At 36.3% G+C, this 17,757-nt stretch overlaps 1 protein-coding gene across 2 annotated transcripts in view; it reads left to right on the top strand.

Moving 5' to 3' along the window:
• EMP1 (epithelial membrane protein 1) overlaps positions 1 to 17,757 on the top strand; it is a 30,733-nt gene continuing 12,976 nt past the window's right edge. The window contains exon 1 of one of the 2 annotated variants that reach the window (XM_072420224.1): positions 1 to 145. The gene's annotated coding sequence lies outside the window, so the exon portion shown is untranslated. Of the gene's footprint in view, positions 146 to 9,913; positions 9,933 to 17,757 lie in introns of those variants that run through there. The other variant, XM_072420225.1, reaches the window with a different exon arrangement.

Raw genomic sequence — 17,757 nt, 5'->3', positions numbered from 1 at the left:
GCATATAGGCTCCTATAAAACACACAGGCACCTCCCTAATTGCATCACAGAAAACCTATAACTGCTTGTGAAATATTACTATGAAAGTATTGCCATTTACACTTTAATAGAGTGAGGACTGCAGAGGCAATTCTAGTTTTTTAAGGTAAGACTTGCTGTGCAATTTCTATTACAAAATCTTAGTAGTTATTCTTATGTATTCATGGATAGCACACTACCTACATAGGTCAGAAGTGTGTACACTATACCGGCGTTGTAGCTTAGTTTTGTTAGAAATTGTTTTATTGATGCCAGAAAATTGAACTATTTTGATAGTTTTAATTCAAATTGCCTATTTACAAACTAAATTCTAGGCGCTCTGGTGACAATTAAAAGTTATGTAGTTAAGAAAACAGAAAAAAGTTTATAGTTTTGTTTGCAATACACTGAACAGTTATAATGTTGCCATATGAAATCTATAAAAATGTTATTGCCAGAGTTAACAAAATAGCAAAAGTTTTGGAAAAGCAAAAAAATCTACAAATATTATTATTCTTGTTGACATGAAATTGATATAAGCTGCAAAGGAATACTTTATTAACTCTGTTTAATACTCTGTTTAATACTTTAATTACTCTGTTCTGACTAGTCCTAAACAGAGGACACCATTACCATTTTAATACATTGCTAATTGTATTAATATCTAGCTGTAAATTATTTTTTTTTTAAAAACTTCCTGCCACAATGTAAAGGATTACCCAAAAGTTAATTTACACATGATAATGCATGATGCTAATTAATGGAAGAGCAAAGTTACAAGTGTATGAATAAAACTTAAGCAGTAAAATCCAGAAAGCAGTAAATAATAGCTCTGTGTAAAATTGTGACATTGTGAGATTTATCTGCAATATAGTAATGTTCTCTGTAAAAAAAAATGTGATATTAATTAAATTGTTTGTTATGAAGTTATACCTTTAGCATGACACTGTTTCAAGCAAATAGAATTGAATATTTGGCTATGAATAATGAATTGCAGTATGGGTGCAATGTCAGGACAGCAAGAAATAAAATCAATGAGATTAAAACAAATAGTCGTATATTTAAAAACCTAACCTTTGTATGTATAATAGGAAATATACATGGGATTTAGTTAATAGTAAAGATGTCCCATGATTTGTTACCTTTAAAAGTATTTGTCATTACCTAAGGCTGTATATGATCTATATAACAGGTCTCAGCAGTGATAATGACGTTATAACCCAAGGGCTACTGTAATCGCAATATAACTATTCTTCCCATTGAATGTCAGCAGGCTAGAACATGCATTGGAGCATTTTGACAGTGTGACTCTCATACAGAGTACAGAACTGTGTATGCACATTGGCTTGCTATTAAACAATGTCCTTATTAAATATTCTTGTAAAGTGTATACTAAGGGTGTGCATTGAATGTATCCACCACTGGATATGACAGTGGCATCTAAACACTAAACTAATCATAGAACAGTCTGAAAACATATGTCACAAGATAGGTTGGGTTTCTTAGGATTGTTTTGAAATATACAGTGAGTCAGCCAAGTTGTGAATCTGCCAGCTGGGTGGAGTAAATGCTGGTGTGATGTCTGATGTTTGGTATCACACAATAGCTTTGAGTCATTTGCATGCCCCAACTTCTTGACTAATCTTTTAAGGATATCTGTAGACATAAAATAACATTCAAAATGTCAGCCTGCCTCACGTATATTCAATAGAATAGAAAATACATTTTCATGCATGCTGATATTTGCTAAGCAAGTTTTTTATCCAATGAGAAAAAACTTTAGTACTGATCTTTTTTTGGGTGAACAGCTGTAAAGATACAGAAAGATTCAGTTATAAACATGGATCTCTCCACCTAAATAAATGTCCCACTAGTGTCTGCTTTTATTGTATGTTGCATGTGGACCTTTATGTAATACATATGATAAAATGACAGTCACCCTAAAATAGGAAGACCCTTGCAATAAGGAAAAAATTACCTTACTTACCTGTTTTGCTATGTATGCGCTGGATCTTCGGTCTCTGAAAGAACTATGCCATTCACCCCTACATCCCAGTGGTGATATAAAAGTGCATTGAATCAAAGTACATCCAATACAAGGGGGTGCTGAGAAGTTCCTGGCTTTGCCCGCTTCCAAATGAAATATAAAAATAAGTGTGGGGGAATAAGACAGCCTAATATCCTAGTATGTACTTGTGCAAATATCAGGTCTTTGTGATTCTTAAAACTGTTTTTTCTTTTAGTGAGAAGCTGTGATGGCAGAGGACAAGCAAGTTTCATGTCATTGGAGTTACGGGCCGTCATGAAGTTTTTGTTTCTTCATGGAAAGTCAGCAAAGGACATTCACAGTGAGATGTCACAAACACTGGGGGAGAAGTGTCTTTTCTATTTCTGGAGAAACAAAAACTTCATGACGGCCCGTAACTCCAACGACATGAAACTTGCTTGTGCCTCTGCCATCACAGCTTCTCACTAAAAGAAAAAACAATTTTAAGAATCGCAAAGACCTGATATTTGCACAGTTACATACTATGTAATTAGGCTGTCATATGCCCCCACACTCATTTTTCTATTTTACCTGGAAGGGGGCAAAGCCAGGAACTTCTGAGCACCCCCTAGTACATCAAGCCCTGTTTTACCCTTATGTCTACATACATAAGAGTATCGTTTATGGCGCTGTCATTTATTCTAAATGCAATGATGTCATGTTTCCCATGTTCAATCAAATATGTGTTTTGTAAACACATGGTAACAAAAAAAAATGATGATTTGAATTAGCTTCTCAGCAATGTTTGAACCTTGGTCTTTGCTCATAGAACTAGGTTAGTATTTGCACGAAAGTTTAAAAATCTTCAAACCTGGTATTTTAGTTTTTGGGTGGATGCTGCAAGCTTGAGTTGCCCACCCTATATTTTTTTACAGATTTGATTGACAAGATTGTGTTACTTACACTGTTCCCAGCTCCTCCTATCTGTTTCTGCAAGAAATATTATTCCTATTTAGTTGACAGATACCATAAACAGGGTAAAGCGATAGGCATAAAAATTAAAATGAGTTAAAGAATAACAAAATAGAAGAAAATATATTTTCTGTAGAAACCGCTCTACCAAGCTTCCTGCGGTGCTTCTTACTAATATAAAATTCAACGCATTTTGTAATGTGGGGGCAGCGTGGAGACTTAGAGGTAGCACTCTGGCCTTTGCAGCGCTAGGTCCCAGGTTAGAATAACCGCCAGGAAACCATCTGCATGGAGTTTGCAAGTTCTCCCCGTGTCTGTGTGGGTTTCCTCAGGGTACTCCGGGTTCCTCCCACATCCCAAAAACATGCAGTAAGGTTAATTGGCTTCCCCTCAAAATTGACCTTAGACTACATTAATGACATATGACTATGGGGGGAGATTAGATTGTGAGCTCCTTTGAGGGACAGTTAGTGACATAACTATCGACATTGTACAGCACTGTGTAATATGATGGCGCTATATAAATACTGTGTAATAATAATAATAATGTGATCTCTGCCAAAAAACAGTTCAAATTGACTGCTCCACCTCAGATTGTATGTGACCAAACAATTAGGTTAATAGATATTTATGTTTTTATTTTTGTTATTTTAATATGTTACTTTTTATTAACAGCAATTTTTCAGAAAATGGCAATTTGCATACACTGTATTGCTCCTCATTTATCTATTTAATTATTAATATTATGATGCGTCAACATCTTAGCATACACTAATCTGCCAAAAGATTAAAACTACTGACAGGTTAAAAATAGGATTTATTATATTGTTACAATGACACCTGTCAAAGGAGTGGCTATATTAGGCAAGAAAGACAGGTGAGGGGGGCGTGTTAGAAGCTGCAATAATGAGTAAGCAATAGGATCTGGGTGGGAAAAACTGTCATGGTTAGATGACTGGTTAAGATCAGCTCCAAAATGGCAGGTATTTTGGTATGAAAGAAAGGTATCAAAATACACTGTGCATGTTTTGTGTAACAAGGGGTAGATGTACTAGGAGGTGCAGCTACCTTTGCAATAGATAATATATGATAGAAAAAGAACATTATTATTATTATTATTATTATTAGTAGTATTATTACACGGTATTTATATAGCGCCATCATTGTGCACATCGCTGTACAAAGTCCATAGTCGTGACACTAACTGTCCCTCAAAGGAGCTCACAATCTAATGTCCCTTCCTCAGTCATATGACATTAATGTAGTCTAAGGTCAATTTTTTGGGGAGAAGCCAAATAACCTTACAGCATGTTTTTGGAATGTGGGAGGAAACCAGAGTACCCGGAGGAAACCCATACAGACACAGGGAGAACCTGCAAACTCCATGCAGATAGTGCCCTGGCCGGAATTCGAACCTGGGATCTACTATAAATATAAGGATTATCTGTAAAGTAACTAAAAAAAAGTCATACTGTAAAAATACATATTTTTTTCTGTGTCACTAACTTAAAGCATACCTCACCGATATTATAATCTTTCACAAAACATGGTACCATAATGGGTCAGCTATTTTCTGTGCTAGGCAAAACAGCATCATCTGAGCACTCCTCTGATTCTCATTTTGCTATTTCACCAGGGTCTTTATAACTTTGACATTTGAGCACACTCAGCTGGTACCTCCCAGGAGGGGGGTAAGTAAATGGCTTAGAGCAGGCATGTTCAAAGTCCAGCCCAGGGGCCAATTGCAGCCCGTGTTCAGATTTCCACTGGCCTGCAGCCTCTGTCATCACAGGGAATCCCCTATGTCATTATGGTGGGCGTGTGCTGTGCTCTGCACGGAGCCCACACTGACACCGGACTCCATGCACAGGGAATCCCTCACGTCACCGTGGTGGGCGTGTGCTGTGCAGGACCCACACAGACCACACCCACAGTAACCCTGGTTAGTGGTCGGCCCCTACACATTTTCACCTCACCAAATCTGGCCCTTTTTGCAAAAAGGTTTGCACACCCCTGGCTTAGAGTAAGCATTTCTTTTGGACAAAGTGCTTTAAAAAAGATTCTATCTTTATAAAGGCAATTAAAAGCTGAATTTGGGAGGATTTACACTAAACAGAGAGTGTCACTAAGAGTCCACCCTTTAAAATGTTTTATACAATGGTTAAATTAGTTTTAAAATTAGAAAATGATGTAAATCAGTAGGTGCTATTTGACTTCATATAAACACACTAGAATTTTAACACAACAGAAGTTGGTCACCCTGGAAAGAAAATGTTCATTTTGGAAAGTGTATGCTTAATTTGCAAAGTAAATATTAATGATTACATTTAAGACAGGCTCTGAATACCTAATCATGTTATGGTAAAAATAATTTTCCTGTTATTGGGGTATTATAAGTGAGGCATTAAAGTAAACACGTCTTCAGCTACTTATCATTCACTCTCCAAAATGAACTTTCTAGGTGAACAGACGCTATTTCTTTACTATACTTCTTCTTTACTATATCAACACCACTGTCTGACCTTGAACCTTTGGTTTAGTAGCAATGACATAATGTGCATGTGTGGTAAGCAACACTTATGCCCAATAGATCCTGAATTGAAAACTTTTAACTCAGAGGAATTTTAAACTTGTTGCAAGAGGGGAGCTTAGAAAAAGCAGCCTTTTAGATATTGATCTAAACCAATCTACAGTACTACATTTAATGCTATCTTTCATTATCAACATTATTGCATTTTTTTAAAGATTTGTTGCTTGGTGACCTTTTAGTTCTTCATAGAGATTAGTTTTTTATAGATATTTTTATAGATTTCAATAATTCAATATGATATATATATATATATATATATAGTAACAAAAATCATACAAAGGATTTTTTTTTTTCATTACAGCAAAGATTTATGATAAGATTAAGTAGTCATAGCAACCAATCAAACTTCTGCAAGTGACAGTTGTTAGATGAGTAAGCTGTAAACACTTATTGGTAGTGTTAAGGCATATAGCATATAGCATGCTGCACATTGCAATATAAAACCAAGTTCAAAGGTCTTTTTTGGAAATTTAGCAGCTGACTTCCATTGTGTCATGGGTTATGTTTGAACATTCTTGGTAAGAGATTGCTGCAATGGCCAAAGAAATATAACCAATACTTATCATGAACCTGCATGCACTTTAGTTTTCTTATTATTTATAATACTATGGCACATTGTCTTTGCCGCATGTCTCTAGTCACAGCTCTGCTTTCCCTTAAAGTAATTAAAGAACAATAAGCTTTTTGTGACATGAATCATTTATCATTCTGGACAGGGTGTGGCATGTATGACTGAAGCCAAAGAATCTTTTACACAGTCACATACTTGTATCTGACAGTGAAGTAGGTCTTCAAAACTTATTTTAAATTATTTAGGGCTAACTCAAGGATAAGTAAAGATGTAGGTTTAGTAAGTGATCTGCTTTGTTCAGTATTAAGGTGTGTTTGCATAGTAGTAACTTTCAGTCTAAAGCTACGTACACACGTCAGATTTTTATCGCCCGATAATCGGCATTGGCCAATTATCGGGCGAAAATCTGCCGTGTGTACAGTCGGTGTCGTCCATCGTCCGGACGACCAACCTGCCGGATCCACGGACGATGGACGACAGCTGATCCTAATGAAAGGGAAGGGGAGAGCGCGCAGCAGGGTGCCGCTCCGTCGCTCTCCCCCTCCCCTCTCCATAGAGCATGAACGGTGCTGTATCGTGCAGTCCCTTGTCGTTGGAAAGGATCGTGAAAGATTCTTTCCAACGACAAAAATTGGAAGTGTGTACGCAGTTTAAGTTGTGACATTTGCACTTTTTATATCCATCAATGTCAGTATAATATTGTCAGTATAATACCAGTGTAAATGATATAGTGTAATAAAAATTTAGTAGTTTCACACATTACTATTTACAGATGTAATACTTCTCTGTCTAATTAATAATTTTGCCTGGTTCTCCCAGCAGCTTGTCACAGTAAGCCCACCATATTAGCAAATGTTTTCAATCCTGGACCAGATCCATTCCAGGATTGTTTCATTACCCAGGTTCATGATGAAAGTGTATCTTCTCCAGTCTTGCAAAACTTTTAATCAATTAGGCCCGTTGTCTTAAAATTATAATACACAGTAAAATATTTTCTGTTTCCATTCATCACAGCCTTCTAAATACAGATGATAGGAATTTGCTGCTTGTCTTATCAAGAGCACTTGCTTCCTTTTAGTCTACAAATACAATTATTTGTACCAGTGACTTGGAAGGTTGATAATACCTGTCTGCGTATGGCAAATTTACTTTTACCACTGTTAACAATTATTTTATACATAAAAAGCTCAAATACGGTTAATAAAGCTAAAGAACAAGCATATTTTCAAAATAATAATATAGTTTTTGAATTGTCTGTTGTCTTATTTCAATGTCACATTCCTGTCTTGTGCAGGAGGTATATTTGTGAAAATTAATAATACCCTTGATCCAAAACCTGGGCACATTTGTGCACTGAAAAGCTTTAAAAGAGTTAGTTGGGATTCATAATGCTTATGAATAATGCTTTGTTACAATTGCCCCTGTATTTACATTCTAGTTTACACATTGAATATATACCAATGCTGTCTGAAGCCACAGCTCTCAGAGAAGTACAGTGATTTTAGCAGAGAATTTGTAAGAGATTTGTGACCACACCCGTTGCAGATGGGTGTTGTCTCAAGCCTATAAATATTAGAAATTGTTCTATGGAGCAACCATCTGTGACTAAGCAAACACATTAAGGGCGTTAGAATACAGTGTGAGTACAGAGTGGGTTTGTGCCAGTACTTGTACCCTAGACATTTCTGCAGTTTCCATATAACGGCTCCAAGTTTTTTTTAAAATGTTTTATAGCACCATTCAGTGAATAAAAAATGACAACGCCTTGAAATATCATCATCCTTTCATAAAAAAAAAGCAGATAGAACAGAAAACAAGTAAAAAAATTCCAATGCTTCTATACATTTGCCACACCATTATTAGCTCTAGGAAACAAATCCTTTCTAAAAATAAGTTACCTGAAATAGTATCACTTTACAGAGAAGCCTATGCTAACAACCAGCTCCTTGCTATAAAGATAATGCTTCTTTGAGAAGGAGATTAGTTTGTAATTGTTGAGTAAACAAATCTGCTTGACAGATAAACTGATTGTTAGCAATAAAATGTTTCTCACTCCTGCAGCCCCTCTCTAAACCAGATGTGGCTTATATTGGTAATATTGGTGCCTCCAGAGCTACTCTCCTGTAAAAACGGGGGAATTGTGTGTTACACAAATTACATTACTTTGTGAAAGGTAAATAGGGTAACTATTAGGGGAATATGGAGTTTAGAGATATCTTTTTGTTGTATGTTATGCCAGAATGGTGTCCGAGGCATTGACCTCCAGTGATTTTTATATGAGTGCTATCTGTCAGATAACTTGCCTGGTTACCACTATGCACCTATCGACCAGCCTATTCTTTATTTTGACATATCAATCAAACATTCTTCATAAATGCCCCATTTTTGAAAAGCATAACACTACAGTAGTTCTTGCCCCCTTACAAGGTCTATCCCTATCTTTCTCAGAAGCAGAATTTTTATGGTATAGAATATTGATGGCATTCAGTTAGAGAGTTAAACCAAATTCTAGTCACATTTGAATTAAAATAAATCCAAACAGCAACACTAACAGGTATCAGATACACTGCAAGACACACATATATCTACTAGATTGTAAGCCCTTTGGGGCAGGGTCCTCTCCTCCTGTGTCACTGTTTATATTGTCATTTGCAACCCCTATTTAATGTACAGTGCTTCATAACATGTTGGCACTATATAAATCCTGTTTAAAAAAATTATATAATAATATTATATATCTATGTTCTTTATGTGATTTATTTCTGTAGGCAAGAATAAATTGAAAAGAAGAATTCAATATAGAATATTGCATTCTCAAAGATTTGTGACCTGCGTATATAGATAATAGTTTCCTTATCCACTTATTCAGAAAATAGTAGCTTTGCAGCTTTAAATAGTTTAGTGTGACTATAATTTCTGACTACTAGTTGGACACTGTAATGTTTTAAAGGAAACACTAAATAATTGTTACCTATATGTTAGTATCTGACATAACTTGCACTACATATTCATACAGTAGTATTAGTTTGGCTATTCATATAATCAATACTGAATTTCTTATAAAGTTTCATAGTATTATGAAAGCGGACTAGAGTTCAGCATTCTTTGGAATGCAATCTATCGTCATGTGTCATTGATTTACAAGGGAAAAGGATGGCAGTAGAGAAATAAATGTGTTTTTAATGCAGTTCGTAGAGAAGTGCAGTAAGTGGAAGCAGTTTTAGTTGGTGAAAATAAACAGGAGTGAAACATCAGTCAGTAGGTAATTCCCCAGGTGCAGTTGCAGTCAGCTAAGGAATACAGAGGTGTGATAACAGTCAGTGAAGAAGTGCAGTAGAAGTGCAGGGATGTATAGGATATCAGCTGTGAAGTGCAGGAATACAATGTCTGTCTCCCCCACTCCCTCCATTCCCCATCTCCCCCCATTTCATGACACAAAACACAATCTTTTATGGGAAATGGCTCTAAAGACCTCTTTTTTGGCACGACTTTATTTTAAACATTTTACAAATTTCATGTTTTAAACTTGAGATGAATAACCATAATATCATTAATGATACATAATAATAACATTTACACCTCCCTTAAAACTTAAAATATTAAAAACTTAAAAATGTTTTCCTTTAGCCCTTAATCAACTATTACTCACCCACAGAGGCAGTGCTTACTATACCATACCATCTGGACAAACTGCCTCAACTGTCACTTTTTGTTCCCAGCTGCGAAGCCCACCAGCTCCAGAACGACTACTACAGTCCACTACTTGCAGAGCCCCCTTGAACACCACTTTAAAGGTACCCTAAATTACCATAAATTTCTGGCGCTTAGGATGGTTCTCCCTTCTGCCACACATGCTATAAAGATGCCTTCTGTGGACCCAAACTGCCACAACAAACATCCACCCCTTTCCCCTTCATAGTTGTCTGTAAATGTAAATTCCCAATACTTCCTCCTTCCTCCCTCTATCGTTTCCCATCATATTGTTGCTTCTTTTTTTTCTAAAGGCAGTATCTGTAAAGGGTAATATAGAACATAAGGCTGATATAAAACTTTACCATAAAGTATACAAAGAAAGTGAACTAAATGTTTACCACAAGTTTTGGACAGTTTTAAGTAAGACCCTTGTGGAACACAGTATAATACACACTTAATATCAATAAACGATATAATGTACATGTTGATTGAATGCAAACGTGTTTATTGTAATAAACAGGTTTTTTATAATGAGACTAATGTACTAATGAGAAAAAGTATGCAACAGCTGCAGGAATTGTCCCTCCCTAAAGTGGCTGGGCCTACCTACCGTAAGCTGCTTCGGTCTGTTTGTATACTGTCAATTAAGGGGTAAATAATGAGCAGAGTGGCATAATGTGTTCCTGTTACCTTGAAAGTCTGGTATCTATGCATGAAATGGATTAATTGTTGTTAGCTTTACAGTCACTACAGGTTTGCTTTAAGGAACAATATTCATCTTACAAATAAGTACGTGAAATGGTCGGGCTGATTCTTACTTACTCTTTGAGTGTGTTGTTGATTGGGAGAACAAATCTTTGCAGTGAGGAGGTTTTTGCTTTGCTGAATATAGAAACCAGGAAAACATTCCCTTACTGAAAACATGAACTATAAACAACTAAATTTATTTTTCTCAATTGCACAGTTCTCTTTCTGATCAGGATATGACCTGCTGTTCAGGATAATACTCCTGTCACTAATGTACTGTGAAACGGGAAGACTGTGGTAAACACAGATGACTTTACTTTGGGACAAAAGCTGGTAATACAAATATGTGGACAATAACGAGTCCGGGTTTTATTGTATGTTACCCCAAACTGTAACCCCCCCCCCTTAAAGACTGCTACAGCCTTACCGAGCATTAAAAAATATTATCCTTTATTCAAATCTGAACTGAGTAACCAACTTAGTAACTTACACCAGTACCAAAGTAAACAATTGTATTTATTACACCAGTACCAAAAGAAACAAATGCATTTATTGTATTCTTTTGGCATTAACTCAAGATAGTAAAGAAAAAGAAAACCTCTTAATAAAAAAGCACTTTAGACAAGGGCTGCTTTAGAAAATGGCCCACCAGACCCTAGGGCAGCCACTAGTACTTAATGAGTTTCTTGGTACAAGATTTCTGGTATCTGAAAGTAAAATGTGATTGTATGCACTTATCTAAAACTTAAAAATGGCAATGACAGATTTACCTGAGGAAATCAATATAGAGCAACCATGATAGTAATAGTGCCTTGGGCATTTTACCTGCTTAAGTAAAGCGTTCCCTACAAAAATTATTGTAAGCATGAAAAGCAATGACCATGTTTTTGCTAAAATTAGCCCTCAATTTATTCAGCCTCAGGTGCCTTTCCATCATTATAAAGATGAAAGCCTGGGTGCCTGAGGCTAATGTGCACTGACTGCTTCTGACTTAGACAGAAAAGCTTATTCACAGAACATGACAAATCACATGATGTCCATATTCATTGAAAAGGTTGGAAAAAAAAAAAGAAATCTTTCTGCCAATGCTGCAAAGTTAATAATTTTCCATTTTTCAATTTACCACAATTTTTCGAAATACAATCAGAGGTCAAGTTTTAGAAATCAAACAATCGGTAATTAAAATAAGTGCATACATGCAAAACTGTGGGGTATATTTATAAATCAGTGACAATCACTGAAACATTCTCTGGTTGATAATCAGTTACTGGCAATGAAAATACATGGACTTAGAATATTCTCCACCAGATAATGTCAGATATTGTTTTTTTTTCAAACAGTTATGTATTCTGGTTAAAAATTCAATAATCCTTCAAAGTCAGTAATAGGAATCTCTGTATACCACATGTTCTGTGAACAAATATAGATGTAAATGATCCACTAAAGCTTGTCACTTTTCTTGGTTTTAAAACAATGATGAAATGCAATGTACACAATATTTTGGAAATAAAAAATATTGTCTGTATGTTTGTAAGGATTGCTATGGGAGAAATTTAATTCACCAACAGACACATACCATAGAATTTCTGATATACAATGAGTCCGTTCATTAAAAATTGAAGTGATTTAATAGATTAGAAGAAAGGGCCTTTGTATAAATTTGTAGAACATTTTGTAGACAAGTAAAAAAAATCCAATGAACTCTTCTGTGTGTCATTTGTGTTGATGACAAATGTAAAATAAGATATGTTTTATGTATATATATTAATTTATATGAACATTTATCAAACTATGTAGCTATTTAACTGTAATGTAATATGTATTTATGCATCAATTATCCACGAAGACTTTCCACCTATTTTTAGTTACAATTTAAGGTGTGGTGCACAATCTAAATTTTTCAAACGCTTAAAAGGCTCTCTGCATTGGCCATGTGACCTTTAATTCATGTATTTAGGGCAGGTGACACTGATAAGTTGCAATTGGATATTTTCTACTAGCTACAGGTAAAAATGTCAAAGGCTAGTAACTTTAACAGTAGAATCAATTTTTTTTAGGAATACAATAAAGTATTAAAATACTGATATTAGTCAATTATTATTTGTGTAAAAATGCACTGTGTGTATATTAAGTTTGCTGCATGTTCATCTGTATTCTTCCTGTTGTAAGTCATGACTAGGAACATACCTGATCTTTTCACTACTTAATAATGAAATGAGCTGAGCATTTGGTAATAAACACAATACAGAACTTTGTTAGTAAATTAGGAATCATAAATTAAGTTATAGTTGTAATACCTCCAAAATGCAATATATTGATAGTTGCATCAGAACCAATACTACCATTTTGTTTTTTATTTGCAATTCTGGCTAGTACACTTTTATTCTACAGTTCAATTTATGTTCCAGTAAACTTTACATTTTCCATACTTGGATTATAATGAATTTATATAGTGCCATAATTATGTGATAGCATAATCAATCTATATCAAAAACAGTAGGGGCCTTTATGCTTCCCCAATCCTAAATCTCAAGGCAATTGAAAACTGAGTTTAGGGCAAAGTAACAGGTATTAAAAAAAAGAACAAAACTCCAGCTTCATAAATCAAAGGGGTAAAATAGGTTAAGCATAAATTATGCCACACCCTCATCGTCTTCGGCTGTGTATGTGTAGAGTCAGCCACCATTTACTCAGGTGCACAACATAGCTCAGCTGTACTTCTGGCTCACCAAAACTGAGATCAGTAGTCCTCCTCACTGATGCCCGTTCTCTCCTCTGTGACAATTACGGAGCGCATATAACAAGATGGGATTAAGTCACAGCACAGTATGTATAGCTGAGCTGTGCCGTGCACTAAATGGTGGATGATTCTAATAATGCACAAAGAGAAACAGAGGGAAGACGGGGTAGAATACTACAAGAGCTAATATTTTGTGCTTGAACTGGTTTGTCCATTTCATTTCTAAGCTGGTGGTCTTCACATCATATTTTAGTTTAATTTGGATTGTAATTATACACTGTGCAATATACAGTTTCCCAGTCCATGTCATTACAGAGAATATCTTCTATCAATGCATCATTAATATTCTTGGCTTGTCATTCAAGGCTGTTTTATATTGTTGTAACTTGTTTCTGTACTACTACACATCCTTACAGAGGTGTTGACCCATGCATGTTAATACAGGCAGTGCTGAAAAGCAAGTCCTTCATTTGTAATGTGTTATTATAATGAAGAAAGTGGAATCTTTGCTGTTTCCCACACTCTGATGTGGTAGATGTTTTTCAAGCAGGAGGCAATTGCACAACCCTAACCAAAATGATGAAATGGGTGTGTCAGCAGGCAGGGTATTCTCATTGACAAGAGTTTTATTTTCAGGTGTTATGTGATATTGGTTTGTGTTTTATTTCATAGTGGCAAAGTCAGCATTGAATAATCAAATTTCACCGTACATGCTTTGATAAACTTTTTTTCTTCTTTAAAAAAAGTTTTAGCTACAAACTATACCTTCAGAGAATGGTCTTAGTCTTGTGCTGATGCTATAAACACTATTATGTCCTTGAAAGAAAATATTGTTGATGACAGCGATGTTAAAGATGATAATTACCCTTTATTGATCAATCATTTCTCCACCCCAAGCACTTATTTTTGGAGAGCCTGGTCTTTTCCTATAGGTTTACCTATAGGTGAACTGTAGCCTTGCTTTGAAGTTTTTTGTGATACAGTATCTGCCATTGGTGCAATCTGCTTCTGATTGTAGATACGTGATACAGATACAAGAAATGTTGCAAGAGTTGCGTGTAAATAAAATTTTGGGTCTGTTGGAGACTTTTGTAGCCTCAGATTGTCAACTCTTGGCCTAAATATGCTGGACTGGCCAGTTCTGGAAAAATTAATGATGTCATAGATTTGAGGTGATGGTAAATATCAGGGTGTACTTACATTTTGCAAATTTATGAGAATGAATCCTAAATGGTCATTTTATATTTTATTTGTTCAAGCATATCATCCATCTATATCATTTAAAAAGGGGCATATTTTGGTTAACATCATTTAATGTGCATGCAATTTTTATGATACATAGGGGTATCACAGTGGACCTTTCCATAAGCCAAATCTTCATAAAACTGTGTTAAATGTTTTATTCCATTTGACTCTATGCAAACTAAGAGTCCCTCAATCAAGAAACAGTGTGCTGGGCCATTTGTTTTAAATGTTAATATATTTTATACTAAGGAGTAAACTAGTCAAGTTCTCTATCACGTTTTAAGTCACATTGCAAGGGAATAACACTATGCATGATTTCTCTATTCTTTCACAAGCATTTTGTAAGTTGGTGAGAGAGCACTGTAGAACTTAGCTGGATAAGGGAGTGTCTGGGTAGCCATGTCATAAACAAAGGGATTGGCTGCAGTGAGAGAAGCAGGAATTCATTTTCAAGGTCAAGAAAAAGGAAAATTTGATGGATTTGTTGTTGAGCTCTAACTCTCACTCAAGTTCTTGTGCTTTGTAAAGTGTGACTACTGTTGTCTATTTCTTTTAAGTACAGACAGACATTCTGTGCATGAGGTATATAGGTAAATTGAACTCCAAGTGTAATTTAACAAGAATAGCAATGCATTTTTAGAAAGGCAGTGTGCATAGAGAACATGCAATTAAAAAACTGGATGCAAAATGCAGTACTTAACATTGTAATACTATGATGTATATGTCCAGCGTTCAGAATACCAATGCAACACAACCAAGAATAAATGTAAAAGCAAATTAACTGATAAGAGACTCCAAATAGTAGCTAAAGAATAATAAGCACCCCATAAATATTTTGAAAAATCTATATACAGGTAATACATAATAATGTACATACCAAATTTAACCAAAGCCTATTTTAAAGGTTGCAATGCATTATAGCTCTATTTAGTTTTTCATTTAATTTAATATTTATTTGTTAATAAGAATTAATAATAGTTTACCTAAATATTTATTTTTAAAAATGTATACATTTTTCATTCAAGCCAAAGTTACTATAACAGTGGGTTTCTAGGTTTTTTTGTCATGAAGTAAAAATTGCCAATGGCATTTACTACAGAAGACCAGGCAACTGATTTCTACCATCTGATATAGGTAATATATTCTACTATACATTGACATAGGTTAAGTGACGGGTGCTTTTCACAAACATGTAGGTGATTTACATAAAACCGACGTCTGCAGAAATTTAGAGAAATTACCCATTTATACCAGCATGCAGTATGGCACAACACACATGCTTCTGTGCTTTGAGGCATATTGCTTTAGGCAGCCCCCCCCCCCTAAAAAAAATGGAATGTAAAGACACAAAATGATCCTGCAGCTTTATTTGCAGCACAGTGCACCATAACACATATTGCGCCTGATTTATTAAAGCTATCCATGGTTGGAGAGGATACACTTTCCCCAGTGAAGCCGGTGATCCAGCAAACCTGAATGGATCTAGACAGGGATTCAAACACATTTGCAAGCAAACAGCAAAGGATTCTCTCCAGATTTTCTGGATTATCCAGCTTCACTGATGAAAGTGTATCCTCTCCAGCCTTGAAGAGCTTAATTAATAAATCAGGGCTATTGAAGGAATTTTTTAAGCAAATTAGAGATTCAACTAGATGCTAATCAATCTGCCTCTCAGTTTGAACAGTGCAGCAATTAATATTTGCACACAGGTCTGTGTTGCCATGTCAGGCACAATTTACTACACATTGCGGTAACAGATAGTTTGATCTGGACCCTATTCATTTTCTGTATAATTTCAGTCTTTTTTACTACATTGTTGTCTGCTCTCACGTAAAAGATTTCATTTTAACTTCACCCTCCTTGACAACTCGCCATTTCCCCTTTCTGATGAAAACCTTATGACCTTCAGCCTATCGAACTCCTGCCCCCCTTTACCGCACCCCAGACCTGGTCAATAGCAGAGAGATATCTGTAACCTTGACCACAACCTATTCTCAAACTGCCTTACGTTCCCAACCCCCACTCTCTCTAAAATCACATCTACGGATAAAGCTGCCACTAGGCTCAGCCACACTCTTTCTCTGGCTCTGGATAAAGTTGGCCCTGCCACCTTCCGCTACCCCGTCCTGCTAACCCCCGTCCCTGGCACAACAATCACGCAAAACAGCCACAAAAGGCTGTTCGTGCAGCTGAGCGCAAGTAGAGAAAATCTGGCCATAGCGCTGACCTCATGGACTACAAAGCCAAGCTACAAAAAATTAACACTGAGCTCACTGTCACCAAGCAAAATTATTTCTGCGCTGTCATTTCCTCTCAAGCTTCCAACCCACGCAACCTCTTCAACAACTGACTCCCGCCCAAACCCAACACCTGCTCCCCCACAACCTTCTCTGCTCAATACATTGCCACCTACTTTAGAGTGAAAATTGCCAAAAAAATCCAACCATATCCACCCCTTCCACCTGTAAATTATCACTGACCTCCCTCTTACTATGGATGAAGTCTCCTCTCTTCTCTCATCATCTCCATCTACTACCTGTCCACTGACCCAATTTCCTCTGCTCTACTCCGTGCCCATTTCTTCAGCCTGGCCCCTGCCCTAACTGAACAATTCAACCTCTCCCTTTCTACTGGTATCTACCCCTCCACTTTCAAACATGCCTATCCTGAAGAAACCCCAACTAGACCCCTCCCTATCTTCTAGCTACCGGCCTATCTCCCTTCTTTTATATGTTTCCAAGAGCCTCGTCTACAAAAGACTCACTGATTACCTGAGCACCAACTCTCTCCTTGACCCTCTCCAGTCGGGTTTTAGAGATGCCCATTCCGCTGAAACAGCCCTTACTAAAGTGGCCATTGTCCCAAGGTAACTTTTCCCTCCTTGATCTTTCCTCTGCTTTTGACAGTGTGGATCACCCCCTTCTAATACAAATCATGCTCTTTATTGGTATCAGTGACACTGCTCTCTGTTGGTTTGCTTCTTATCTGTCTGACCGCTCCTTTCAAGTTTCTTTCAATGATAATTCCTCCTCTTCAACTCTCCTCCCTGTTGGTGTTTCCCAACGGTCAGTCCTTGAACCGTTTTTCTTTTCTTTGTACACCTCCTCTCTTGGTAGTCTCATATCCTCCTTTGGCTTACCGTACCACCATACAAAACAGATTGCTGAAACTCAGCCTGGATAAAACCTAACTCC

Source organism: Pyxicephalus adspersus, chromosome 8 (genome assembly GCF_032062135.1).
Source record: "Pyxicephalus adspersus chromosome 8, UCB_Pads_2.0, whole genome shotgun sequence".
NCBI lineage: Eukaryota > Metazoa > Chordata > Amphibia > Anura > Pyxicephalidae > Pyxicephalus > Pyxicephalus adspersus.
This window is presented reverse-complemented; position numbering and strand designations above follow the sequence as displayed.